The sequence below is a fragment of the Mixophyes fleayi genome, chromosome 6, assembly GCF_038048845.1.
Source record: "Mixophyes fleayi isolate aMixFle1 chromosome 6, aMixFle1.hap1, whole genome shotgun sequence".
Classification (NCBI taxonomy): domain Eukaryota; kingdom Metazoa; phylum Chordata; class Amphibia; order Anura; family Limnodynastidae; genus Mixophyes; species Mixophyes fleayi.
Genome location: NC_134407.1, coordinates 216,458,924 through 216,486,363, shown reverse-complemented (window position 1 = coordinate 216,486,363; position 27,440 = coordinate 216,458,924). Strand labels below are relative to the sequence as shown.

The window sequence follows — 27,440 nt, the reverse complement described above, 5'->3', positions numbered from 1 at the left end:
CACGCACAGGCAAAATACCATGTATAACCATCCATACAATATCTTTCTGTCTGTTCGTCATACCATTTGTACTCATTTTCTTCCATACATCAGTTGTTTCATTAGTTTTCAAATACTCAATATTACACATGCTTTCTCTATCACTCAGAATTTTCAAAACTTTCTTTTTGTCCTTAAAGTCATTCATTTTTAAACCATTCAAATCATTTTTCCTAATAAAACATTCAACCCATTTATACCACTCCGGACAATCAAACGCTATTGGAACATTCAACTCTCGTTTATGCCAACCCAAACCACGCAACATCCATCCCGCCAGATATTTCATCATACACGCTGCTTTTCCCTTCCCTTCAATCATTCTCACAATCATTGTCACGCAGTTCACCCCCAGATACCTCTCAATATCAGGGAAATTCAGCCCTCCTTTCATCCTTTTTTTCACCACATCCGTTCTCTTCAGTCGTTCCATCTTACATCCCCATAGAAAAAGAAAAATCATTCTGCTCATCTTTTTCACTACTTTAGCATTCGGTGGAAAAACACAGGCAACAAACAACAACAATGACAGAATCACACTTTTGATAATTAATATTTTTCCTGTCATTGATAGATTTCTTAATCTCCAGAAATCCAATTTCCTTGCAACTTTCTTTCCACACTCATCCCAACTCTCACGCCCTTTCATCTCATCATCAAACACAACACCCAAAACTTTAATCCCGCCCTCTACACAATCAAACCCATCAATTTTTGCACTACTATCTCCAAAACATTTAAGGTGACATTTCTCCCAATTAACTTTAAAGGCGGACGCGCCACAAAACATATTCAGTAATAATTTAGCTCTTTTTATGCTAGATTCCCTATCACAGATTAATACCACATCGTCCATGTATCCAAGAACTTTCAGCTGTTGACCCCCACTCCCAGGAATTAATAGGCCTCTCATAACTTTGTCTTTATTTATCATTCTGATTAATGGCTCAATTACACATATAAAGGCTATAGGGGATAATGGGCACCCCTGTCTCACCCCAGACTTAACTAAAAGGGTCTCACTCTCTCTTCCATTTACCATAACCTTACATCTTGCATTCTCATACAAGCTTCTAATTTTTTCAACAAACACTACAGGGAAACCCATTTTCAACAACACACTAAACATAAAACCATGTGACACTCTATCATACGCTTTTTCAAAATCAATCGTTGTCACCATACATTTCTTCTTACGCTTCACACAATCCCCAATCACATCTCTCAACAGAACTAAATTATCAGACATCCTTCTACCAGGCATTGCACACACTTGTTCATCCCCAATCACTTGCTCGATTACGTCTTTCATTCTATTGGCCAGAATTTTTGCATAAATTTTATAATCTGAATTTAATAAAGTGATCGGTCTCCAGTTACCTAATAATTTCCTGTCTCCTTTCTTATGTAAAAGAACAATTCTACCCTCTTTCATACTATCACTCATTCTACCGCTTGTCCACATATATTTACATACACTCACAAAATCCGCTCCCACACAATCCCACATAGCAATATAAAATTCCACAGGCAAACCATCACATCCAGGCGTTTTATTCTTACTCGCACACTTCAATGCTTCCAACACTTCGCTCTCACTCACCTCATTTACCAACAACTCTCTCTCCTCCTCTTTTACCTTCTCAGTCACTGCCGACAACACTTCACTCATCATACTATCATCACAGCTTCTCCTTTCATACAAGTCCTTATAGAAATCTTGAATCGCAGTCATCATTTTTTCACCCTTCACTTCACAATCATTCTTATCTACAATACTTTCAATGTCTTTCTTACTATCACAAACCTTTTTGAAGAAGAACCGCGAGCATTTTTCATCCTTCTCCATCTTTTCAATTTTAGCTCTGAAGACGATCCCTTTACCTTTTTCTACCAAAAATTTATTAATTTCTACCCGTTCTTTTTCTATCTCCTCCCCAACCTCTAAACCCAACTCTCGCAATTTATACAAAAATTCTAAACGTTTTTTTAAAGCTTCATACTTTTCTCGTTTTTTTGATGCCAGTTTAGCACCCCACTTTTTGAAGAAGTTTTTAAACTCCCCCTTGACCCAATCCCACCAACATAAAATATCCCCAAAATCATTCTTTTTTCTTACCCACAAAAAATACTTATTTGCAAAATCTTTTTTAACCTCCTCCTCCTCCAAAAGCCTAATATTTAGTTTCCAATTACCTCTCCCATACATCCCCTCTATCCTCCCCTTTACGGTGCATTTGATACATTCATGGTCTGAAAAGGCTACTTTTTGTTGAATATATTCAGTGACTTCCAACCCTTTGGAAATAAAAAAATAATCTAATCTAGAGGATACAGTCCCTCTATCCGCCCAATAAGTCATTGGGGGTGGACTAATTTGGCACTTCTCTACTACATCTACTAGGGCAAAATCTTTTAATATTTCTTTCAACAAATTCCCGGTGACATCTATTTTACTACCTTCCCCACCTAACCTCCCTCCCTTGGAAATAATACAGTTAAAATCCCCTACCAAAATAATAGGGATTCTCCCTGGTATAAATAACTTAATTTTTTCAAATAATTCTTTTCTTTCTGTTTTTACGGCTGGTGCGTATACATTAAGGATTCTAAAAGAACATCCCCTATATTCTACAATAAGAATGGCACACCTCCCTGGTTCTACCTCAATAAAATTTTTAACAACTATACCATTATTCCTAATTAAAAAACCGATCCCATCATTTTTATTTTTTGCCGAACCTGACCAGAAACTATCCCCCTTTTCCCAGACATCTTTGTCTAATGGCTTTTCAATATTACACTCTTGTAAACAAAAAATGTCCCCTTTGAGGGTGGCTAGAAAATCAAAAATCGCACCTCTCCTATACTTATTTTTTATGCTACGCACATTAAGTGATACGATTTCTAAAGTGGCCATATCAGCCACAATTTTTTGGCAAGTCATGTGTGTGTAAAAATAAAAAACCTAACCTATTTTAAAATTATATATAAAACTAAATTATATGAAAAACACAAAACTTACTAAAAATAACTATAAATCCCCTTCCCATCATCTAACCCTACTAAATATTGCTTAGCTTTAAACTTGGCTGTTCCAACACAACCTCTAAACCACAAGTGTTGTCTAATACCTTCTACAAACCCTAATAATAATATTATACATACATATGATACATTATGAACATAATATAACTTACTATGCAGAGGCAGCTGCATATTACAACCACCCCTCATATTAAACAGGCTAGGAATACATTTAGCATTAAAAACCAAACAATAGTAAATATTATAACTAAATAAGACAAATGTCTTATGTGGGAATAGAACTACAGAGTCCAGTCCTGTGGTCTCCCATCCACAACGCGGCCGCAGACAGGCTTGCTTAGCTTCACGATGTTGTTGTGATCTGTCCATGCTAAGCCAGGACGGCTCATGATAATTTGCATACACAAGTAATATAAGACAAGTACATAGAACAACGGACACAGACAATGTAACAAGCGGCAGCAGCCGCTGCCGGGCTCCGCTGACGGGCAGTTCATGTATAAAGTTTATTATAACTGGAAACAGTACCTGTAAGGGGGAAAAACAGGAAAAAGAGCCCAAACAGGCAAACATTACTATACATAAAAACGGACTGTACATTGGGATAACAGACACTAAGTCCAGTGTCAGATAGGGAACTTTGTACATGTGGGATTATAAGAGTGGCCGCATCTCTATAGAACTCATTAGATGCAGTTTAAGCAGCCAACACTTAGATTTACTTCACAATACATAAAACTTTCTGCCAGGCTTCAGCTGACTCCGGATTGGCTGCCGGGGGGACCGGCTCCGCCCCCAGGCTTCAGTCCTCCTCTGACCAAACGAGAACCAGACAGCTGATCAGTAGTAGAATTCTTCTCTTGGTTGCTGGGGCTCAGCTCCAGACTGCCCAGCAACGAGAAGGGATTGGCTGACAGGGGCAACACAAACTCCTCCTTCTCCATCCTGGGCTTTTTCCCTCCTCTGCGATTCCTCCTCACAGACTTTCTAGTTTTCACTATAAAACTTTGAGTGTCACAGTCTGAGGTAAGTTTGTCCCCCTCATCGCTGGAAGAGGCCCACTGTACACTCTGGGACCCCTCTTCTTCCATCTCCTCCTCATCAGATGAGATTTTATCACTTTTAGCTAACAGGAGGCTGTCAGGTATCTCTGATGACAGCCCAGTGACTGCTGTAGGAGGCTGCCTCAGTGATGGCTGACTGACTACAGCAGGAGAGTTCTCCTTAGCTGACACGCTGGGCTCCCCATCACTGCTTTGGGGACCCACAAGTTGCACAACAGGGGGGTTCAGGTCTTTCAAAATGTTCATTAGCCCAGTGGCACCTTCCTCTCTACCCCATGCCCTCCTCTGGGTGCTCCTGGCTGATGGGCACTGACGGGCAGGGTGCTCCTGGGACCCACAGATATCACAGGATTTAGGTACAGTGCACTGAGCAGCTTCATGTCCTGGCTGCTTACAGTTTCTGCAGGTTTTCCCGGCTGTGCAGTCCTCCCTTACGTGTCCGTATTGGAAGCACTGGCGACAAAATGTGGGCTGCCCGGGGTAAAACAGGAACCCTTTTACCCCTGCAATGGAGAAATTGGCTGGGGGGTGTTTTGTGGCCCCCACATGGTCTGTATCTGGCTTCAGTTTTATCCAGAACCTCCACTTCCCATTAAAAATGCCCAAAATGTTTTTCTGCCTGACTCCTTCACTCACTTTGGAGCAGTAATTGCGCAGAAACGCCTGGATAAGGCTGATGTCTGCATAGGGGTTATACAGATGTACTGTAAGGGGGATCTCCAACATGGCGAATAGAGGTTCCATTCGCAGCCTCTGCATGGCGCTCTCCCCACTCTTTGCCTTCAGGGTCTCATATAAATGCAGGCAAAGGCCACTATTGTGGAGTGTGACATCATAAATCCCCTGTTTTGGAAAGTCCTGTATGCAAAAAATGTCACTTACAGTTATTCCTCCGATTTTCTCCAAAACGTCCTGTACCAGCCAGACCATTCCACTTCCAGATCGGTGCTCCTCATTAATGATGAATCTCACGCTGTTCTTCAACCCAGCCATTCTTGCTGTAAAATGGTTATGCTTTCGCACAACGCAGATCGCGTCCCGTTACCGACGAGTCCGGAGACCCTCAGTACCTCCCAGCCAGACCAAGTGCAGCAGAAACTACACTTGATCTTAGCCAAAAGGCCGAGAAGCGATAACCCGAAAAGGGACCCAGGAAAGCGCCCGCTTCTCAGGCTAGGCCTGACAACTGTAGGAGACAGACGCACCACACACCGTATACTCTCTTCAGCGGCGGCGCACAACACTCCATTGCTGCACATTCTAGGCCCGACTAGCCTGAAAAGCCTGACACCTTCACTGGGACCCTCCTTACACCTCTCTGTCTGCAAAGGCACGCACATGAGCCGAGGACTTTTCAAACGAGATGCCTGCAGAATTTGCATTAACTCCTCCCCTTGACCATAAGTGCAGCGACGCCCGCTGATTAGTCAGCCTGCCGTTCCGTCCTCGTCTCCCCAGGCAATTAATCACACTGTCTGCCCAGCTTCTTTCGGAATATTCACAGCATGTCACAGAAACAGCACTTCAAGGTGCATCACAATTGTTTCTCGGGCCACCGGCAAGTAAATAGACAAGGAAGCTGCATGCTGCAACAGCAGGGTTCTAAAAGGTGTGTCATAATCCTCACTTGCCTTTATTATGTCACTGGGTCCACAAGAGGGAGACACACTACGTCAGATTGATAGTTCCATTCATTCGGAGATCCAATTGAATTAGCAAATCACAAGTTGCTCCATTAAAGAAATAATTGGATCAATGCAGTAATCCTTTTGGGCAAAGAAAAGGGTCTTCTTATCTGCAAATGCTTGTTTGCTAAAAGATAAGAAACAAAACAACAAAAAGACACAATAAATTGACACGAAATAAGACACAGGAGACAAAAATCTGTTCTTAGGGATTTTTGTAGCTGAAAAGAGACATGATTCTATTTTTTGATAACTGGATAAGAGAAGTGCACCGGTCCTGGAAGTACTGCAATACCAGGTCAATGCGTGGAGTGGACAGAGCAAGCTCTTCTTCCATCTCCCTGTTCTAAAAATCCATTTAATATATGGCCCCCAGATAGGGGGCGTATCAGATATTAAACTGATAAGAACAGATACTACACTTGATCTTAGCCAAAAGGCCGAGAAGCGATAACCCGAAAAGGGACCCAGGAAAGCGCCCGCTTCTCAGGCTAGGCCTGACAACTGTAGGAGACAGACGCACCACACACCGTATACTCTCTTCAGCGGCGGCGCACAACACTCCATTGCTGCACATTCTAGGCCCGACTAGCCTGAAAAGCCTGACACCTTCACTGGGACCCTCCTTACACCTCTCTGTCTGCAAAGGCACGCACATGAGCCGAGGACTTTTCAAACGAGATGCCTGCAGAATTTGCATTAACTCCTCCCCTTGACCATAAGTGCAGCGACGCCCGCTGATTAGTCAGCCTGCCGTTCCGTCCTCGTCTCCCCAGGCAATTAATCACACTGTCTGCCCAGCTTCTTTCGGAATATTCACAGCATGTCACAGAAACAGCACTTCAAGGTGCATCACAATTGTTTCTCGGGCCACCGGCAAGTAAATAGACAAGGAAGCTGCATGCTGCAACAGCAGGGTTCTAAAAGGTGTGTCATAATCCTCACTTGCCTTTATTATGTCACTGGGTCCACAAGAGGGAGACACACTACGTCAGATTGATAGTTCCATTCATTCGGAGATCCAATTGAATTAGCAAATCACAAGTTGCTCCATTAAAGAAATAATTGGATCAATGCAGTAATCCTTTTGGGCAAAGAAAAGGGTCTTCTTATCTGCAAATGCTTGTTTGCTAAAAGATAAGAAACAAAACAACAAAAAGACACAATAAATTGACACGAAATAAGACACAGGAGACAAAAATCTGTTCTTAGGGATTTTTGTAGCTGAAAAGAGACATGATTCTATTTTTTGATAACTGGATAAGAGAAGTGCACCGGTCCTGGAAGTACTGCAATACCAGGTCAATGCGTGGAGTGGACAGAGCAAGCTCTTCTTCCATCTCCCTGTTCTAAAAATCCATTTAATATATGGCCCCCAGATAGGGGGCGTATCAGATATTAAACTGATAAGAACAGATTTTTTTTTTTTTGTATAAAAATGTTTATTTAATAACTTTCATAAAATACAATAATCATTCATAAGTAAACAAAGCATTAAATACAAGTAACATTTTACAAACAACAAAATCTCCTGCTCTCTATTAAAATGTAAAAGAGAAATTTCCTACTCTTCACCAATATTTACACTAAAAAAATCCACTAATATATACAATAAAAACCTCCTACTCTTCCCTAATATTTACAATTAGAACCTCCTACTCTCCACTAAACCTTCACCAGATGTTTCCATTTTTTTGTCTTCCAAATTCCTTCCGAATCTTCGTCATTATTCCCTTTCCTATCAACTAAATAACATAAATATAATTTGGCTAATACCATTCGTATACAATCTTTCACAGTCAAATCATCCTTTTTAAACACACATAAATTCCTGGCATCCCACAAAACCTCCATCACACATGTCATCATCAACCATAACAATCTCTCCCTAACTTTTCCACACGCTCCCATTCCAAACATTGCAACCTTCCAAGTCATTACTTCCACACCAGTTAACTCTTTCACCAGACCACCCAGACCCTTCCACACCTTCCGCCCAAAATTACAGTTCCACATCAAATGCATAATTGTTTCTTTCCCACCACATTCTTCTCTCGGACATACATCCTTTCTTACCAGATCTCTCCTCTTTTGCACATCACGCACAGGCAAAATACCATGTATAACCATCCATACAATATCTTTCTGTCTGTTCGTCATACCATTTGTACTCATTTTCTTCCATACATCAGTTGTTTCATTAGTTTTCAAATACTCAATATTACACATGCTTTCTCTATCACTCAGAATTTTCAAAACTTTCTTTTTGTCCTTAAAGTCATTCATTTTTAAACCATTCAAATCATTTTTCCTAATAAAACATTCAACCCATTTATACCACTCCGGACAATCAAACGCTATTGGAACATTCAACTCTCGTTTATGCCAACCCAAACCACGCAACATCCATCCCGCCAGATATTTCATCATACACGCTGCTTTTCCCTTCCCTTCAATCATTCTCACAATCATTGTCACGCAGTTCACCCCCAGATACCTCTCAATATCAGGGAAATTCAGCCCTCCTTTCATCCTTTTTTTCACCACATCCGTTCTCTTCAGTCGTTCCATCTTACATCCCCATAGAAAAAGAAAAATCATTCTGCTCATCTTTTTCACTACTTTAGCATTCGGTGGAAAAACACAGGCAACAAACAACAACAATGACAGAATCACACTTTTGATAATTAATATTTTTCCTGTCATTGATAGATTTCTTAATCTCCAGAAATCCAATTTCCTTGCAACTTTCTTTCCACACTCATCCCAACTCTCACGCCCTTTCATCTCATCATCAAACACAACACCCAAAACTTTAATCCCGCCCTCTACACAATCAAACCCATCAATTTTTGCACTACTATCTCCAAAACATTTAAGGTGACATTTCTCCCAATTAACTTTAAAGGCGGACGCGCCACAAAACATATTCAGTAATAATTTAGCTCTTTTTATGCTAGATTCCCTATCACAGATTAATACCACATCGTCCATGTATCCAAGAACTTTCAGCTGTTGACCCCCACTCCCAGGAATTAATAGGCCTCTCATAACTTTGTCTTTATTTATCATTCTGATTAATGGCTCAATTACACATATAAAGGCTATAGGGGATAATGGGCACCCCTGTCTCACCCCAGACTTAACTAAAAGGGTCTCACTCTCTCTTCCATTTACCATAACCTTACATCTTGCATTCTCATACAAGCTTCTAATTTTTTCAACAAACACTACAGGGAAACCCATTTTCAACAACACACTAAACATAAAACCATGTGACACTCTATCATACGCTTTTTCAAAATCAATCGTTGTCACCATACATTTCTTCTTACGCTTCACACAATCCCCAATCACATCTCTCAACAGAACTAAATTATCAGACATCCTTCTACCAGGCATTGCACACACTTGTTCATCCCCAATCACTTGCTCGATTACGTCTTTCATTCTATTGGCCAGAATTTTTGCATAAATTTTATAATCTGAATTTAATAAAGTGATCGGTCTCCAGTTACCTAATAATTTCCTGTCTCCTTTCTTATGTAAAAGAACAATTCTACCCTCTTTCATACTATCACTCATTCTACCGCTTGTCCACATATATTTACATACACTCACAAAATCCGCTCCCACACAATCCCACATAGCAATATAAAATTCCACAGGCAAACCATCACATCCAGGCGTTTTATTCTTACTCGCACACTTCAATGCTTCCAACACTTCGCTCTCACTCACCTCATTTACCAACAACTCTCTCTCCTCCTCTTTTACCTTCTCAGTCACTGCCGACAACACTTCACTCATCATACTATCATCACAGCTTCTCCTTTCATACAAGTCCTTATAGAAATCTTGAATCGCAGTCATCATTTTTTCACCCTTCACTTCACAATCATTCTTATCTACAATACTTTCAATGTCTTTCTTACTATCACAAACCTTTTTGAAGAAGAACCGCGAGCATTTTTCATCCTTCTCCATCTTTTCAATTTTAGCTCTGAAGACGATCCCTTTACCTTTTTCTACCAAAAATTTATTAATTTCTACCCGTTCTTTTTCTATCTCCTCCCCAACCTCTAAACCCAACTCTCGCAATTTATACAAAAATTCTAAACGTTTTTTTAAAGCTTCATACTTTTCTCGTTTTTTTGATGCCAGTTTAGCACCCCACTTTTTGAAGAAGTTTTTAAACTCCCCCTTGACCCAATCCCACCAACATAAAATATCCCCAAAATCATTCTTTTTTCTTACCCACAAAAAATACTTATTTGCAAAATCTTTTTTAACCTCCTCCTCCTCCAAAAGCCTAATATTTAGTTTCCAATTACCTCTCCCATACATCCCCTCTATCCTCCCCTTTACGGTGCATTTGATACATTCATGGTCTGAAAAGGCTACTTTTTGTTGAATATATTCAGTGACTTCCAACCCTTTGGAAATAAAAAAATAATCTAATCTAGAGGATACAGTCCCTCTATCCGCCCAATAAGTCATTGGGGGTGGACTAATTTGGCACTTCTCTACTACATCTACTAGGGCAAAATCTTTTAATATTTCTTTCAACAAATTCCCGGTGACATCTATTTTACTACCTTCCCCACCTAACCTCCCTCCCTTGGAAATAATACAGTTAAAATCCCCTACCAAAATAATAGGGATTCTCCCTGGTATAAATAACTTAATTTTTTCAAATAATTCTTTTCTTTCTGTTTTTACGGCTGGTGCGTATACATTAAGGATTCTAAAAGAACATCCCCTATATTCTACAATAAGAATGGCACACCTCCCTGGTTCTACCTCAATAAAATTTTTAACAACTATACCATTATTCCTAATTAAAAAACCGATCCCATCATTTTTATTTTTTGCCGAACCTGACCAGAAACTATCCCCCTTTTCCCAGACATCTTTGTCTAATGGCTTTTCAATATTACACTCTTGTAAACAAAAAATGTCCCCTTTGAGGGTGGCTAGAAAATCAAAAATCGCACCTCTCCTATACTTATTTTTTATGCTACGCACATTAAGTGATACGATTTCTAAAGTGGCCATATCAGCCACAATTTTTTGGCAAGTCATGTGTGTGTAAAAATAAAAAACCTAACCTATTTTAAAATTATATATAAAACTAAATTATATGAAAAACACAAAACTTACTAAAAATAACTATAAATCCCCTTCCCATCATCTAACCCTACTAAATATTGCTTAGCTTTAAACTTGGCTGTTCCAACACAACCTCTAAACCACAAGTGTTGTCTAATACCTTCTACAAACCCTAATAATAATATTATACATACATATGATACATTATGAACATAATATAACTTACTATGCAGAGGCAGCTGCATATTACAACCACCCCTCATATTAAACAGGCTAGGAATACATTTAGCATTAAAAACCAAACAATAGTAAATATTATAACTAAATAAGACAAATGTCTTATGTGGGAATAGAACTACAGAGTCCAGTCCTGTGGTCTCCCATCCACAACGCGGCCGCAGACAGGCTTGCTTAGCTTCACGATGTTGTTGTGATCTGTCCATGCTAAGCCAGGACGGCTCATGATAATTTGCATACACAAGTAATATAAGACAAGTACATAGAACAACGGACACAGACAATGTAACAAGCGGCAGCAGCCGCTGCCGGGCTCCGCTGACGGGCAGTTCATGTATAAAGTTTATTATAACTGGAAACAGTACCTGTAAGGGGGAAAAACAGGAAAAAGAGGCCAAACAGGCAAACATTACTAGACATAAAAACGGACTGTACATTGGGATAACAGACACTAAGTCCAGTGTCAGATAGGGAACTTTGTACATGTGGGATTATAAGAGTGGCCGCATCTCTATAGAACTCATTAGATGCAGTTTAAGCAGCCAACACTTAGATTTACTTCACAATACATAAAACTTTCTGCCAGGCTTCAGCTGACTCCGGATTGGCTGCCGGGGGGACCGGCTCCGCCCCCAGGCTTCAGTCCTCCTCTGACCAAACGAGAACCAGACAGCTGATCAGTAGTAGAATTCTTCTCTTGGTTGCTGGGGCTCAGCTCCAGACTGCCCAGCAACGAGAAGGGATTGGCTGACAGGGGCAACACAAACTCCTCCTTCTCCATCCTGGGCTTTTTCCCTCCTCTGCGATTCCTCCTCACAGACTTTCTAGTTTTCACTATAAAACTTTGAGTGTCACAGTCTGAGGTAAGTTTGTCCCCCTCATCGCTGGAAGAGGCCCACTGTACACTCTGGGACCCCTCTTCTTCCATCTCCTCCTCATCAGATGAGATTTTATCACTTTTAGCTAACAGGAGGCTGTCAGGTATCTCTGATGACAGCCCAGTGACTGCTGTAGGAGGCTGCCTCAGTGATGGCTGACTGACTACAGCAGGAGAGTTCTCCTTAGCTGACACGCTGGGCTCCCCATCACTGCTTTGGGGACCCACAAGTTGCACAACAGGGGGGTTCAGGTCTTTCAAAATGTTCATTAGCCCAGTGGCACCTTCCTCTCTACCCCATGCCCTCCTCTGGGTGCTCCTGGCTGATGGGCACTGACGGGCAGGGTGCTCCTGGGACCCACAGATATCACAGGATTTAGGTACAGTGCACTGAGCAGCTTCATGTCCTGGCTGCTTACAGTTTCTGCAGGTTTTCCCGGCTGTGCAGTCCTCCCTTACGTGTCCGTATTGGAAGCACTGGCGACAAAATGTGGGCTGCCCGGGGTAAAACAGGAACCCTTTTACCCCTGCAATGGAGAAATTGGCTGGGGGGTGTTTTGTGGCCCCCACATGGTCTGTATCTGGCTTCAGTTTTATCCAGAACCTCCACTTCCCATTAAAAATGCCCAAAATGTTTTTCTGCCTGACTCCTTCACTCACTTTGGAGCAGTAATTGCGCAGAAACGCCTGGATAAGGCTGATGTCTGCATAGGGGTTATACAGATGTACTGTAAGGGGGATCTCCAACATGGCGAATAGAGGTTCCATTCGCAGCCTCTGCATGGCGCTCTCCCCACTCTTTGCCTTCAGGGTCTCATATAAATGCAGGCAAAGGCCACTATTGTGGAGTGTGACATCATAAATCCCCTGTTTTGGAAAGTCCTGTATGCAAAAAATGTCACTTACAGTTATTCCTCCGATTTTCTCCAAAACGTCCTGTACCAGCCAGACCATTCCACTTCCAGATCGGTGCTCCTCATTAATGATGAATCTCACGCTGTTCTTCAACCCAGCCATTCTTGCTGTAAAATGGTTATGCTTTCGCACAACGCAGATCGCGTCCCGTTACCGACGAGTCCGGAGACCCTCAGTACCTCCCAGCCAGACCAAGTGCAGCAGAAACTACACTTGATCTTAGCCAAAAGGCCGAGAAGCGATAACCCGAAAAGGGACCCAGGAAAGCGCCCGCTTCTCAGGCTAGGCCTGACAACTGTAGGAGACAGACGCACCACACACCGTATACTCTCTTCAGCGGCGGCGCACAACACTCCATTGCTGCACATTCTAGGCCCGACTAGCCTGAAAAGCCTGACACCTTCACTGGGACCCTCCTTACACCTCTCTGTCTGCAAAGGCACGCACATGAGCCGAGGACTTTTCAAACGAGATGCCTGCAGAATTTGCATTAACTCCTCCCCTTGACCATAAGTGCAGCGACGCCCGCTGATTAGTCAGCCTGCCGTTCCGTCCTCGTCTCCCCAGGCAATTAATCACACTGTCTGCCCAGCTTCTTTCGGAATATTCACAGCATGTCACAGAAACAGCACTTCAAGGTGCATCACAATTGTTTCTCGGGCCACCGGCAAGTAAATAGACAAGGAAGCTGCATGCTGCAACAGCAGGGTTCTAAAAGGTGTGTCATAATCCTCACTTGCCTTTATTATGTCACTGGGTCCACAAGAGGGAGACACACTACGTCAGATTGATAGTTCCATTCATTCGGAGATCCAATTGAATTAGCAAATCACAAGTTGCTCCATTAAAGAAATAATTGGATCAATGCAGTAATCCTTTTGGGCAAAGAAAAGGGTCTTCTTATCTGCAAATGCTTGTTTGCTAAAAGATAAGAAACAAAACAACAAAAAGACACAATAAATTGACACGAAATAAGACACAGGAGACAAAAATCTGTTCTTAGGGATTTTTGTAGCTGAAAAGAGACATGATTCTATTTTTTGATAACTGGATAAGAGAAGTGCACCGGTCCTGGAAGTACTGCAATACCAGGTCAATGCGTGGAGTGGACAGAGCAAGCTCTTCTTCCATCTCCCTGTTCTAAAAATCCATTTAATATATGGCCCCCAGATAGGGGGCGTATCAGATATTAAACTGATAAGAACAGATTTTTTTTTTTTTGTATAAAAATGTTTATTTAATAACTTTCATAAAATACAATAATCATTCATAAGTAAACAAAGCATTAAATACAAGTAACATTTTACAAACAACAAAATCTCCTGCTCTCTATTAAAATGTAAAAGAGAAATTTCCTACTCTTCACCAATATTTACACTAAAAAAATCCACTAATATATACAATAAAAACCTCCTACTCTTCCCTAATATTTACAATTAGAACCTCCTACTCTCCACTAAACCTTCACCAGATGTTTCCATTTTTTTGTCTTCCAAATTCCTTCCGAATCTTCGTCATTATTCCCTTTCCTATCAACTAAATAACATAAATATAATTTGGCTAATACCATTCGTATACAATCTTTCACAGTCAAATCATCCTTTTTAAACACACATAAATTCCTGGCATCCCACAAAACCTCCATCACACATGTCATCATCAACCATAACAATCTCTCCCTAACTTTTCCACACGCTCCCATTCCAAACATTGCAACCTTCCAAGTCATTACTTCCACACCAGTTAACTCTTTCACCAGACCACCCAGACCCTTCCACACCTTCCGCCCAAAATTACAGTTCCACATCAAATGCATAATTGTTTCTTTCCCACCACATTCTTCTCTCGGACATACATCCTTTCTTACCAGATCTCTCCTCTTTTGCACATCACGCACAGGCAAAATACCATGTATAACCATCCATACAATATCTTTCTGTCTGTTCGTCATACCATTTGTACTCATTTTCTTCCATACATCAGTTGTTTCATTAGTTTTCAAATACTCAATATTACACATGCTTTCTCTATCACTCAGAATTTTCAAAACTTTCTTTTTGTCCTTAAAGTCATTCATTTTTAAACCATTCAAATCATTTTTCCTAATAAAACATTCAACCCATTTATACCACTCCGGACAATCAAACGCTATTGGAACATTCAACTCTCGTTTATGCCAACCCAAACCACGCAACATCCATCCCGCCAGATATTTCATCATACACGCTGCTTTTCCCTTCCCTTCAATCATTCTCACAATCATTGTCACGCAGTTCACCCCCAGATACCTCTCAATATCAGGGAAATTCAGCCCTCCTTTCATCCTTTTTTTCACCACATCCGTTCTCTTCAGTCGTTCCATCTTACATCCCCATAGAAAAAGAAAAATCATTCTGCTCATCTTTTTCACTACTTTAGCATTCGGTGGAAAAACACAGGCAACAAACAACAACAATGACAGAATCACACTTTTGATAATTAATATTTTTCCTGTCATTGATAGATTTCTTAATCTCCAGAAATCCAATTTCCTTGCAACTTTCTTTCCACACTCATCCCAACTCTCACGCCCTTTCATCTCATCATCAAACACAACACCCAAAACTTTAATCCCGCCCTCTACACAATCAAACCCATCAATTTTTGCACTACTATCTCCAAAACATTTAAGGTGACATTTCTCCCAATTAACTTTAAAGGCGGACGCGCCACAAAACATATTCAGTAATAATTTAGCTCTTTTTATGCTAGATTCCCTATCACAGATTAATACCACATCGTCCATGTATCCAAGAACTTTCAGCTGTTGACCCCCACTCCCAGGAATTAATAGGCCTCTCATAACTTTGTCTTTATTTATCATTCTGATTAATGGCTCAATTACACATATAAAGGCTATAGGGGATAATGGGCACCCCTGTCTCACCCCAGACTTAACTAAAAGGGTCTCACTCTCTCTTCCATTTACCATAACCTTACATCTTGCATTCTCATACAAGCTTCTAATTTTTTCAACAAACACTACAGGGAAACCCATTTTCAACAACACACTAAACATAAAACCATGTGACACTCTATCATACGCTTTTTCAAAATCAATCGTTGTCACCATACATTTCTTCTTACGCTTCACACAATCCCCAATCACATCTCTCAACAGAACTAAATTATCAGACATCCTTCTACCAGGCATTGCACACACTTGTTCATCCCCAATCACTTGCTCGATTACGTCTTTCATTCTATTGGCCAGAATTTTTGCATAAATTTTATAATCTGAATTTAATAAAGTGATCGGTCTCCAGTTACCTAATAATTTCCTGTCTCCTTTCTTATGTAAAAGAACAATTCTACCCTCTTTCATACTATCACTCATTCTACCGCTTGTCCACATATATTTACATACACTCACAAAATCCGCTCCCACACAATCCCACATAGCAATATAAAATTCCACAGGCAAACCATCACATCCAGGCGTTTTATTCTTACTCGCACACTTCAATGCTTCCAACACTTCGCTCTCACTCACCTCATTTACCAACAACTCTCTCTCCTCCTCTTTTACCTTCTCAGTCACTGCCGACAACACTTCACTCATCATACTATCATCACAGCTTCTCCTTTCATACAAGTCCTTATAGAAATCTTGAATCGCAGTCATCATTTTTTCACCCTTCACTTCACAATCATTCTTATCTACAATACTTTCAATGTCTTTCTTACTATCACAAACCTTTTTGAAGAAGAACCGCGAGCATTTTTCATCCTTCTCCATCTTTTCAATTTTAGCTCTGAAGACGATCCCTTTACCTTTTTCTACCAAAAATTTATTAATTTCTACCCGTTCTTTTTCTATCTCCTCCCCAACCTCTAAACCCAACTCTCGCAATTTATACAAAAATTCTAAACGTTTTTTTAAAGCTTCATACTTTTCTCGTTTTTTTGATGCCAGTTTAGCACCCCACTTTTTGAAGAAGTTTTTAAACTCCCCCTTGACCCAATCCCACCAACATAAAATATCCCCAAAATCATTCTTTTTTCTTACCCACAAAAAATACTTATTTGCAAAATCTTTTTTAACCTCCTCCTCCTCCAAAAGCCTAATATTTAGTTTCCAATTACCTCTCCCATACATCCCCTCTATCCTCCCCTTTACGGTGCATTTGATACATTCATGGTCTGAAAAGGCTACTTTTTGTTGAATATATTCAGTGACTTCCAACCCTTTGGAAATAAAAAAATAATCTAATCTAGAGGATACAGTCCCTCTATCCGCCCAATAAGTCATTGGGGGTGGACTAATTTGGCACTTCTCTACTACATCTACTAGGGCAAAATCTTTTAATATTTCTTTCAACAAATTCCCGGTGACATCTATTTTACTACCTTCCCCACCTAACCTCCCTCCCTTGGAAATAATACAGTTAAAATCCCCTACCAAAATAATAGGGATTCTCCCTGGTATAAATAACTTAATTTTTTCAAATAATTCTTTTCTTTCTGTTTTTACGGCTGGTGCGTATACATTAAGGATTCTAAAAGAACATCCCCTATATTCTACAATAAGAATGGCACACCTCCCTGGTTCTACCTCAATAAAATTTTTAACAACTATACCATTATTCCTAATTAAAAAACCGATCCCATCATTTTTATTTTTTGCCGAACCTGACCAGAAACTATCCCCCTTTTCCCAGACATCTTTGTCTAATGGCTTTTCAATATTACACTCTTGTAAACAAAAAATGTCCCCTTTGAGGGTGGCTAGAAAATCAAAAATCGCACCTCTCCTATACTTATTTTTTATGCTACGCACATTAAGTGATACGATTTCTAAAGTGGCCATATCAGCCACAATTTTTTGGCAAGTCATGTGTGTGTAAAAATAAAAAACCTAACCTATTTTAAAATTATATATAAAACTAAATTATATGAAAAGCACAAAACTTACTAAAAATAACTATAAATCCCCTTCCCATCATCTAACCCTACTAAATATTGCTTAGCTTTAAACTTGGCTGTTCCAACACAACCTCTAAACCACAAGTGTTGTCTAATACCTTCTACAAACCCTAATAATAATATTATACATACATATGATACATTATGAACATAATATAACTTACTATGCAGAGGCAGCTGCATATTACAACCACCCCTCATATTAAACAGGCTAGGAATACATTTAGCATTAAAAACCAAACAATAGTACATATTATAAATAAATAAGACAAGTGTCTTATGTGGGAATAGAACTACAGAGTCCAGTCCTGTGGTCTCCCATCCACAACGCGGCCGCAGACAGGCTTGCTTAGCTTCACGATGTTGTTGTGATCTGTCCATGCTAAGCCAGGACGGCTCATGATAATTTGCATACACAAGTAATATAAGACAAGTACATAGAACAACGGACACAGACAATGTAACAAGCGGCGGCAGCCGCTGCCGGGCTCCGCTGACAGGCAGTTCATGTATAAAGTTTATTATAACTGGAAACAGTACCTGTAAGGGGGAAAAACAGGAAAAAGAGCCCAAACAGGCAAACATTACTAGACATAAAAACGGACTGTACATTGGGATAACAGACACTAAGTCCAGTGTCAGACAGGGAACTTTGTACATATAGGATTATAAGAGTGGCCGCATCTCTATAGAACTCATTAGATGCAGTTTAAGCAGCCAACACTTAAATTTACTTCACAATACATAAAACTTTCTGCCAGGCTTCAGCTGACTCCGGATTGGCTGCCGGGGGGACCGGCTCCGCCCCCAGGCTTCAGTCCTCCTCTGACCAAACGAGAACCAGACAGCTGATCAGTTGTAGTAATCTTCTCTTGGTTGCTGGGGCTCAGCTCCAGACTGCCCAGCAACGAGAAGGGATTGGCCGACAGGGGCAACACAAACTCCTCCTTCTCCATCCTGGGCTTTTTCCCTCCTCTGCGATTCCTCCTCACAGACTTTCTAGTTTTCACTATAAAACTTTGAGTGTCACAGTCTGAGGTAAGTTTGTCCCCCTCATCGCTGGAAGAGGCCCACTGTACACTCTGGGACCCCTCTTCTTCCATCTCCTCCTCATCAGATGAGATTTTGTCACTTTTAGCTAACAGGAGGCTGTCAGGTATCTCTGATGACAGCCCAGTGACTGCTGTAGGAGGCTGCCTCAGTGATGGCTGACTGACCACAGCAGGAGAGTTCTCCTTAGCTGACACGCTGGGCTCCCCATCACTGCTTTGGGGACCCACAAGTTGCACAACAGGGGGGTTCAGGTCTTTCAAAATGTTCATTAGCCCAGTGGCACCTTCCTCTCTACCCCATGCCCTCCTCTGGGTGCTCCTGGCTGATGGGCACTGACGGGCAGGGTGCTCCTGGGACCCACAGATATCACAGGATTTAGGTACAGTGCACTGAGCAGCTTCATGTCCTGGCTGCTTACAGTTTCTGCAGGTTTTCCCGGCTGTGCAGTCCTCCCTTACGTGTCCGTATTGGAAGCACTGGCGACAAAATGTGGGCTGCCCGGGGTAAAACAGGAACCCTTTTACCCCTGCAATGGAGAAATTGGCTGGGGGGTGTTTTGTGGCCCCCACATGGTCTGTATCTGGCTTCAGTTTTATCCAGAACCTCCACTTCCCATTAAAAATGCCCAAAATGTTTTTCTGCCTGACTCCTTCACTCACTTTGGAGCAGTAATTGCGCAGAAACGCCTGGATAAGGCTGATGTCTGCATAGGGGTTATACAGATGTACTGTAAGGGGGATCTCCAACATGGCGAATAGAGGTTCCATTCGCAGCCTCTGCATGGCGCTCTCCCCACTCTTTGCCTTCAGGGTCTCATATAAATGCAGGCAAAGGCCACTATTGTGGAGTGTGACATCATAAATCCCCTGTTTTGGAAAGTCCTGTATGCAAAAAATGTCACTTACAGTTATTCCTCCGGTTTTCTCCAAAACGTCCTGTACCAGCCAGACCATTCCACTTCCAGATCGGTGCTCCTCATTAATGATGAATCTCACGCTGTTCTTCAACCCAGCCATTCTTGCTGTAAGATGGTTATGCTTTCGCACAACGCAGATCGCGTCCCGTTACCGACGAGTCCGGAGACCCTCAGTACCTCCCAGCCAGACCAAGTGCAGCAGAAACTACACTTGATCTTAGCCAAAAGGCCGAGAAGCGATAACCTGAAAAGGGACCCAGGAAAGCGCCCGCTTCTCAGGCTAGGCCTGACAACTGTAGGAGACAGCCACGCCACACGCCGTATACTTTCTTCAGCGGCGGCCCACAACACTCCATTGCTGCACATTCTAGGCCCGACTAGCCTGAAAAGCCTGACACCTTCACTGGGACCCTCTTTACACCTCTCTGTCTGCAAAGGCACGCACATGAGCCGAGGACTTTTCAAACGAGATGCCTGCAAAATTTGCATTAACTCCTCCCCTTGACCATAAGTGCAACGACGCCCGCTGATTAGTCGGCCTGCCGTTCCGTCCTCGTCTCCCCAGGCAATTAATCACACTGTCTGCCCAGCTTCTTTCGGAATATTCACAGCATGTCACAGAAACAGCACTTCAAGGTGCATCACAATTGTTTCTCGGGCCACCGGCAAGTAAATAGAAAAGGAAGCTGCATGCTGCAACAGCAGCAGGGTTCTAAAAGGTGTGTGTCATAATCCTCACTTGCCTTTATTATGTCACTGGGTCCACAAGAGGGAGACACACTACGTCAGATTAATAGTTTCATTCATTCGGAGATCCAATTGAATTTGCAAATCACAAGTTGCTCCATTAAAGGAATAATTGGATCAATTCAGTAATCCTTTTGGACAAAGAAAAGGGTCTTCTTATCTGCAAATGCTTGTTTGCTAAAAGAGATAAGAAACAAAACAACAAAAAGACACAATAAATTGACACGAAATAAGACACAGGAGACAAAAATCTGTTCTTATGTTTTTTTGTTGCTGAAAAGAGACATGATTCTATTTTTTGATAACTGGATAAGAGAAGTGCACCGGTCCTGGAAGTACTGCAATACCAGGTCAATGCGTGGAGTGGACAGAGCAAGCTCTTCTTCCATCTCCCTGTTCTAAAAATCCATTTAATATATGGCCCCCAGATAGGGGGCGTATCAGATATTAAACTGATAAGAACAGATACTACACTTGATCTTAGCCAAAAGGCCGAGAAGCGATAACCTGAAAAGGGACCCAGGAAAGCGCCCGCTTCTCAGGCTAGGCCTGACAACTGTAGGAGACAGCCACGCCACACGCCGTATACTTTCTTCAGCGGCGGCCCACAACACTCCATTGCTGCACATTCTAGGCCCGACTAGCCTGAAAAGCCTGACACCTTCACTGGGACCCTCTTTACACCTCTCTGTCTGCAAAGGCACGCACATGAGCCGAGGACTTTTCAAACGAGATGCCTGCAAAATTTGCATTAACTCCTCCCCTTGACCATAAGTGCAACGACGCCCGCTGATTAGTCGGCCTGCCGTTCCGTCCTCGTCTCCCCAGGCAATTAATCACACTGTCTGCCCAGCTTCTTTCGGAATATTCACAGCATGTCACAGAAACAGCACTTCAAGGTGCATCACAATTGTTTCTCGGGCCACCGGCAAGTAAATAGAAAAGGAAGCTGCATGCTGCAACAGCAGCAGGGTTCTAAAAGGTGTGTGTCATAATCCTCACTTGCCTTTATTATGTCACTGGGTCCACAAGAGGGAGACACACTACGTCAGATTAATAGTTTCATTCATTCGGAGATCCAATTGAATTTGCAAATCACAAGTTGCTCCATTAAAGGAATAATTGGATCAATTCAGTAATCCTTTTGGACAAAGAAAAGGGTCTTCTTATCTGCAAATGCTTGTTTGCTAAAAGAGATAAGAAACAAAACAACAAAAAGACACAATAAATTGACACGAAATAAGACACAGGAGACAAAAATCTGTTCTTATGTTTTTTTGTTGCTGAAAAGAGACATGATTCTATTTTTTGATAACTGGATAAGAGAAGTGCACCGGTCCTGGAAGTACTGCAATACCAGGTCAATGCGTGGAGTGGACAGAGCAAGCTCTTCTTCCATCTCCCTGTTCTAAAAATCCATTTAATATATGGCCCCCAGATAGGGGGCGTATCAGATATTAAACTGATAAGAACAGATTTTTGATTGAAAAAGTAGCTTTATTTTGTATAAAGTACAAAAAACACAGTTCATACATTTCATTCAAGTGTACGCAGTACACCGTAAGACATGATCATGCATACGTTTTAGTGCAATACAGGGCATAAAGTACAAGACATGACATCCTACACTATATACATCAAGTACTGCACTAACCATTCAAACTTTACAGTGTATTACAGTGCAATAAAATAACATTGGGTGTGAGGGGGAGGTAGGTGAGAGGGGTAGGGTGATGGAGTCACGAGCAAAAAGTTTTTTTATTGAGGACAGACACAAAGGGAAGGGTGCATAAATAGACATGACATTCAATAATACTTCATGCTGTGAAGGGGAATGGGTTGGAGGGGGAGAGGGAGGGGAGCACAAACCAAAGTTTTTTATTGAAAATAGACACAATGGGGAGGAGGAGAAGAGGAGACAACAATCAATCAATTACAATCAATCGTCGTCTTCATCTTCCTCAGGACTGTCAAGGGTGTTATAGTCTCTTAACAGGCTATGGATAAGCCTGCGACAGTCCTGGATGGTCATCTTCTCCCGCTTCAAGATGAGGCGGTTCCTGGCAAGCCACATAGCGTCCTTAAAACAGTTCATAAGGCGCCAGGCCTCCTGGATTGCCTCAACGGTGTGAGTCCCAGGAAATAATCCATAAAATACCGAATGGTATGAAAGGCAAGTCCTGGGCACACTGTCCTTAAGTTCATGTTCCAGGGCATCCAACAATGCCTGTGCAGTGGGACAGTCCCAAAAGATATGTTGAGCAGTCTCCCTCTTGGTAATACAAAAGGGGCAGTGAACATATCTGCACAGGTTCCGGGAGTGCATAAATGTCCTGAGAGGCAAACCCCCCTGAATGGCCATCCATGCAATGTCTTTATGTCCATTAGTCAGTCTCTTAGAGGCCACATTCTCCCAAACATGTTTGGCCGTGGCCACAGGGAGCCCTGGAACAGACTCCATAATGTCCTTAGCTCTGATGAGCTTGTGGATAGTTTTAGGTTTCCACAAGTCTGGTTTAAGTCCCTCCAGATGGTGCTCCCTCACAAATTGTCCAACATCCAGGTAAAACCAAGGTGTAGTCCAGTTGTAAGGGAAGGAGCTGTCCCACTTGTCCCAACCAAGTTTCCTCCAAAGAGGAAGCAGGAAAAAGCGTGACATGGACTTCCCAGCAGAGCAAACGTTCTTTTCAAGGAGTGTCCTGCGGATACAGTTGCAAACAAAGAAGGCCCGCAGCATGGTGGGGATATCAGGGATCCCTTTCCCACCTTTGTGGGGCTCCTTGTACATAACAGACCGCTTCACTCTGTCCATTTTGGAGCCCCAGATGAAGTGAAAGACTGTCCTCGTGATGGTCTTACAGACGGCAGCAAGAGGTGGCCAAGCTTGGGCCGTGTACTGAAGAACGGGAAGAATCTCGTTGCGCAGTACCAGTGCTTTCCCTTCGATGGTAAGAAGTCTGAGGCTCCACAGTCCAATCTTTTGCCGGACTGTTGCCAGTCTCTCTTCCCAGCACTTCAGGGCCGCCTCCTCTCCACCGAACCAAACTCCAAGAATTTTGATGAAGTCCGGCTTGATTGTGAAGGGGAATGCAGCGGGGGATGACAGGTGCCACTGACCAAACAGCATTGCCTCTGACTTCCCGCAGTTGACTTTTGCCCCTGAAGCTTGGCCGAAGTTGTTGCAGGTCTGGACGAGTGCTGCCACCGAACGCTGATCAGCGCAGAAGACAGTGACGTCGTCCATGTAGAGCGAACACTTGGCCTCTAGTCGGTCTGGACCCGGTGCGGTGATCCCTCTGATCTCTGGGTTTCGCCTGATGGACATCGCAAAGAGCTCTATACAACAGACAAAAAGGAGAGGTGAAAGAGGGCAGCCTTGTCTGACCCCAGACAGTACAGAGAAGGGGTCAGTCTTCCAGCCGTTCACCAACACAGAGCTGTAAATATCAAGGTACATCAGGTTAACATAAGAACAAAACATATCACCCAATCCAAACCTGCACAGAACCTTACGCATAAAACCATGAGAGACACGATCAAAGGCCTTCTCCTGATCAAGACTGACCAGGGCCACATGTGCATGGCGGTCTTTGATATAATGAACCGTGTCCCTCAGCAGCGCAAGGCTGTCTGCAATCCTTCTACCAGGAATGCCACAAGTCTGATCAGGATGAACAATTCGCCCAATGACAACCTTTAGCCTGTTGGCTAGTACCTTGGCCAAAATCTTGTAGTCCACGTTCAGGAGGGAGATGGGCCTCCAATTTTTGAGGTCACATCTCTCTCCCTTGCGCTTGTACAAAATCGTGATCAAGCCCTCTCTCAGAGTAGGAGGCATCCTGCCCTCCACCACCATCTCCTCATACAGCTCTAACAGGTCCGGGCCAATGAGGTCCCACAGCGCTACATAGAGCTCGGCTGGGAGGCCATCACTGCCCGGGGTCCTGCCCGGCCTAAAGGATTTAGCGGCAGAGTGCAGCTCCCCCAAGGTGAGGGGGGCATCCATAGCTGCCCTACCTGTAGGATCAATAGGGTTAGTGATACCTGACAGGAAAGATTCAGCTGCGTCGTCGTCTGTAGTCTTAGGGGAGTAGAGTTTGCCGTAGTAGTCTGAGACGACTCCCATGACGCCCTCCTTCCCCCTCCTGGGGGTGCCAGACTCGTCCCGCAGCTCAGTCAGGGGCGTGTGGCCGGAGTGGAGTTTTCTGAAAAAGAAAGAATTACATTTCTCACCCTTCTCCAGATTCTCCACCTTGGAACGGAAGATGATGCGATTGGCCTCTTCCTCGAAGTGCCTTTTCAGGCCCCCTTTGGCCTCAGCCAGATCATCCTTCACATCCCAGCCGCAGAGTTGGAGATCCAGCAGGGACTGCAGCTGACGCTGAAGTCTCCTGAAGTTCCTCTTCCTCTCACACGCCTGTTGGCGGCCTTTAGCCTGAAAGAAACTGCGAAACTTGCCCTTGACATACTCCCACCAGTTAGACATACAGTCAAAATACATTTTGTCATTTTTCCACATTACATAGGCATCCCTCAGCTCAACCATCACCTCTTCCTTTCCCAGCAGAGCGCAGTTCAGCTTCCAAGAGCCAGGGCCGGGAGGGAACCCGTGACCCAGAACACCTTCAAAGAGAATGGCCCTATGATCAGAGAAAAAGCAGGGAACCATGACATGCCTGTTTTGTCTTACCGCTCTCGATGTAAACACAAAGTCAATCCGGGAACGCACTGAGCCATCGGGGCGGCTCCAAGTATAATTCACAGAGCCGGCCCCCATAGATCCCACTGCATCCCGCAAGGATGCTTCGGCTACCATCTCCTGCAACAACCTGGAAGAAACATCAAGTTTAGCATTAGTACAAGAACTCCTACCATCTTCCTCTATAGGACAGTTAAAGTCCCCAGCCATCACTACCGCCCTGGTGGTTGCGAGCTGGGCCCGCAGGGTCTGGAAAAGCTCCAAACGCTCATTCTTACCCGGGGATGCATACACACAGATAAGCCTGATAGGCTCACCCGCCCAGGAGCCATCTACGATAAGCAATCTGCCGCAGACAAACTCCTGAACGGAATCTAATGTGAAGAGGCTTCCCCTGATAAGAATGGCGACCCCTGCAGACTTACAGTCACTCCCCCCAGACCAATAGGAGGGCCCGTGAGACCACTGCCTCCCCAGATGCCTGTAGGAACTAGAGAAAGGGAGAGAACATTCCTGCAACATGTAAACATCACATTTCTGACTGTCAAGAAAGGTAAACACAGACTGACGTCTAATCTTATCCTTCACACTCCTCACATTAATGGTAAAAAGAGAAAAGTTAGCCATTAGTTGGGAGAAAAAAGAGAGTTAGCACAATCAATACATCAGTTACCCTCCTTGTCCGGTGGGACTTGGTCCGGTCTGCCCGTGTCCCCTTCGGGTGGGAGCAGGCCTTTCTCCTCTAGCTGGTCGAATAGGCAGATTTGGGGCAGTTGTAGGAATTCTTCCTCCTCCTGCTCAGAATCCAGCAGCTCATCCACCATCTCTACCAGGGCCCCCTCTGACGGGAGAGGGTCCTCTTCCAGCTCGATTGCCTTTTTCTTGGAAGGGTCAGAGTCGCCAGCTGGGCTGTCCAGCTCTTTCCGCTTCCTTCTTTGTTTGTTCTCATCACCTGCAGACACAAGAGGGAGGAGGGGGGGGAAATCCTCCAGGGAAAGGGGGGGAGCTGCAGTAGCGGTGGAGGGGGTTAGTGCTACTGCAGGGGGGGGGGGGTGTTGTGACAGCGGGGAGGGAGGGGGGTGCTGTCACAACAGGGGTGGGAGATATCTTACCAGCTCTTGGCTGCGGTGTGGGCTTCTGTTGCTTCCTCTGGGCTGGCTTGGGCTGCAGGGCAGGGGCAGGTCCGCTTTCCGGCAGTCCAATCCCGGCAGCTGCAGCGTAGGATCTGGCCCTCTGGGGGCAGTCCCTGTAGATGTGGCTGGCCAGGCCGCAGAGGTTGCAGGACAATTTTCTTGGGCAATCCTTGGACTCGTGCCCCGCCACCTTGCAGTTCCTGCAGGCTGAGACCTTGCAGCTTCTCGCCATGTGGTCAGCTTCCCCGCATTTTCTGCAGTTCCTCGGCTGATCGGCATAGTGGAGGAGGCCGGCAGAGCCGCCCAGGGCAAAGCTTGATGGCAGGTGTTGGAGTCCGTCAGTTGCCGTGCTGTCTTTCCTCAGTCTGATGATAATGGACCACTTGCCTGTCCAGAAGCCGTTGACGTCCAGGATCTTGGAGGGGTCCTTGACCACGGAGCAGAAGCGGCTCAGGAAGGTAGCGATGTCCTTACCAGGGGTGTGAGGATTTCTCATGGAGACCGTGACTCTTCTCTCCTCTCTCTGGATGGGGCAGTTCCCCACGAAGCGGGAGAAGGGAGACTCCGGTCTCGCAGTCTTCACTGCCTCCCAGTACCTCTTGCAGATGGCAATGGAGGCGAAGGTGATGTACCAGATCCCTTTCAGGTAGTTCTGCACGCTGAGGGTTTCAGCCTTGGAGAAGCCCTGGTCCAGGATCATCTTCTTGCCGAAGGTCTCGGCCGTCATGTCTGGGACCCTTCCTTCCACTTCCTTCAGCTTCAGGACCACGGTCTGCCTCATCCAGGGTTCCAGGGTGGGGGTCTTCTGGGGGGTGTCCTGGTTGGGCTGGCCTTGTCCGGCAGCAGCAGGGGCGGTGGAGGCAGAGGTTCCGGCCACGGGGAGAGGCTTCGGGGCGGTGTTCTTTCCTCCCTTCTTCCCAGGGGCAGGAGCAGGGGTGGAGGCAGGAGCT

The 27,440-nt window shown here is 43.7% G+C and overlaps 2 non-coding genes and 3 pseudogenes across 2 annotated transcripts; all 5 read right to left on the bottom strand.

Moving 5' to 3' along the window:
• Window positions 1-6,097: 6,097 nt before the first annotated feature.
• Window positions 6,098-6,288, bottom strand: LOC142095641 (U2 spliceosomal RNA). Its single transcript, XR_012677836.1, has one exon. It is a non-coding gene; the product is annotated as a U2 spliceosomal RNA (small nuclear RNA).
• An 812-nt stretch (window positions 6,289-7,100) lies between these two features.
• Window positions 7,101-7,280, bottom strand: LOC142095885 (U2 spliceosomal RNA; annotated as a pseudogene).
• A 6,752-nt stretch (window positions 7,281-14,032) lies between these two features.
• On the bottom strand, window positions 14,033-14,212 carry LOC142095884 (U2 spliceosomal RNA; annotated as a pseudogene).
• A 6,759-nt stretch (window positions 14,213-20,971) lies between these two features.
• Window positions 20,972-21,162, bottom strand: LOC142095640 (U2 spliceosomal RNA). The gene has a single exon (XR_012677835.1). It is a non-coding gene; the product is annotated as a U2 spliceosomal RNA (small nuclear RNA).
• Window positions 21,163-21,981: 819 nt separating this feature from the next.
• Window positions 21,982-22,153, bottom strand: LOC142095868 (U2 spliceosomal RNA; annotated as a pseudogene).
• Between the last annotated feature and the right edge of the window lie 5,287 nt (window positions 22,154-27,440).